We start from the raw sequence: 2,735 nt of genomic DNA on the forward strand, positions 1-2,735 counted from the left end.
AGACTCCCTGATCCAGACACCGTGCTAGACCATTGGAGACAGAACTGTTATCGCTCCTGATCGCGTGCGTTGCTGCGTAACTAGAAAATTCCGGGTTAAACTGAGCAGGTGAGCTCTTTATTGGGCAGACATGGCATGTTTGCTTTCCCGGGGTCTCGTAATCTAAGAGCTATTTCTCTACTCTCATGTTCTGCTGACATCTGACTGTTTTCCAGGAGTCTCTGCCGTTTGACAGCCCCCTACGCTCTGCTGCCTTTTGCCAGTCTCTTCGGACTCCAGTGCCATTGGCCCTTCTCCGCTACCGTCTCACAGTCTCCCTACACTCCACTAACTTCTGCCGGTCTCTTTCGAGTCCCCTACGATCTGCCAGTCTCCCCAGACTCAACTACTGTCTTCTCTGACTCCACTGACATTTCCCGGTCTTCTCAGCTGTCAGCCAGTCTCCCAGGCTCTGCTGCCGTCTCCCAGTCTCTGCTGCCGTCTCCCCAGACTTCTCTGCCATTTGCTCGTCTCCGCTGACACCTAACAGTTTCCCAGGAGTCGCTGCTCTTTGACAGCCCCCTACACTCCACTAACTTCTGCTGGTCTCTTCAGAGTCCCCTACGATCTGCCAGTCTCCCCAGACTCTGCTGCCTTGTGCCAGTCTCCCCAGACTCTGCTGCCTTGTGCCAGTCTCCCCATACTCAACTACTGTCTTCTCTGACTCCGTCTGCCAGTCTCTTCTTCTGTCAAGGAAGAAGGCTAAGGCTGCAGCAAACAACCATCTGCATCCACATACACCTTAACCTAACCCTGACCTTTCTGCCTCATCCTGAATCAATTCCTGCACCGATTCTGCTAGACCTTTGAAGACAAAACTGTTATGGCTCCTGATCGCGTGCATTGCTGTGTGAGTAGAAAATCCCTGGATAAACCGAGCCGGTGCCTTTGATCATCTCCGCTGCACTCTGAGAGTCCCCCCCCACACACAAATGCTGCCATTTGCCAGTCTTCCAAAACTCTGCTGCCATCTGCCAGACTCCACTGCTGTTTTCCATTCTCCGCTGCCACCTGGCAGTCTCCCCACACTCCATCTCTATCTTCCTGTCTCATCAGAATCCACTGCCATTTGCCTGGACTATGATGTTATCTTCCGGGTTACCCACACTCCATCATTTGCCAGTCTCGTCAGACTCTACTGCCATCTGCCGGCATCCCCAGACTGCATTGCCATTTGCTAGTCTCCCCCGCCATCTGCCAGACTCCACTCCCATTTGCCAGCATCCGCTGCTGTCTCCCAGACTGTGATGGCACCTTCCTGTCTCCCCAAACTCCACCGCCATTTTTCTGTCTTCGCCGCTTTCTGCCAGGCTCACCAGACTCTGCAGCCTTCTGTCAGTGTCCCCAGACTCTGCTGTTGTCTCCCAGGCTCCGTTGCCATCTTGCCAGTCTCTGCTGCCATCAAGGATGAAGCCTAAAGCTGGAGCAGACAGCCATCTGCATCTACACCTTAACCTAACCCTGACCTCTCTGCCTCATGAAGGGTTTTTATCCCAAACCTAATCCTGCACCTACCAGACCATGAAGGGGCTGCAGGATAAATACCGGCGGCACCGGAACCGCTTAAATAATGAAACAGGCTTCAGGAGCGGTATACATATTCGCATGCATGTGTAAATTATCCACTTCTGCTGGGAGGCTGTTCCATTTATCTACCACTCTGGGAGTGAGGTAAAACTTTCTTAAATTGCATTTAAACCTCTAACCTAACTATAAATTTATAGTTCAATTAAGGAGCCTGCCCTGTATGTTGTATACTTTAATAGGAGTCAGCCCTGTAAGATATATATATAAGTAATCAGAAGCCTGCAGAGTTTTTTTCCTTCTTCCTTTGGAATTAATTTAATATGCATTCTCGTACCCAAAGTAGTTTGCCAGAGAGGGAAGTGTTAATGTGTGTAACCATTGCATTGTGTATTATTTCTGTGTTCTCAGCCTTTGTCATTGTGGGGACTTCTTGATCCAGACACCGTGCTAGACCATTGGAGACAGAACTGTTATCGCTCCTGATCGCGTGCGTTGCTGCGTAACTAGAAAATTCCGGGTTTAACTGAGCAGGTGAGCTCTTTATTGGGCAGACATGGCATGTTTGCTTTCCCGGGGTCTTGTAATCTAAGAGCTATTTCTCTACTCTCATGCTCTGCTGTCCCTGCTGCCGTCTCCCGGTCCCTGCTGCCGTCTCCCGGTCCCTGCTGCCGTCTCCCGCTCTCTGCTGCCGTCTCCCCAGACTTCTCTGCCATTTGCTCGTCTCCGCTGACACCTGACAGTTTTCCAGGAGTCTCTGCCGTTTGACAGCCCCCTACGCTCTGCTGCCTTTTTCCTGTCTCTTCAGACTCCAGTGCCATTGGCCCTTCTCCGCTACCGTCTCACAGTCTCCCTACACTCCACTAACTTCTGCCGGTCTCTTCAGAGTCCCCTACGATCTGCCAGTCTCCACAGACTCTGCTGCCTTGTGCCAGTCTCCCCAGACTCAACTACTGTCTTTTCTGACTCTGTCTGCCAGTCTCTTCTGCTGTCAAGGAAGAAGGCTAAGGCTGCAGCAAACAACCATCTGCATCCCCATACACCTTAACCTAACCCTGACCTTTCTGCCTCATCCCGAATCAATTCCTGCACCGAGTCCTACCAGACCCTCTTCCCGCTACCCTGACACCGCATGGACTGTCATAGATTCCGCAAAATCACATAGTCATACA

This window comes from Sceloporus occidentalis, unplaced genomic scaffold, assembly GCF_023333645.1.
Source record: "Sceloporus occidentalis isolate IW3139 unplaced genomic scaffold, rSceOcc1.0.p SCAF_583, whole genome shotgun sequence".
In the NCBI taxonomy this organism is placed as follows: Eukaryota; Metazoa; Chordata; class Lepidosauria; order Squamata; family Phrynosomatidae; genus Sceloporus; species Sceloporus occidentalis.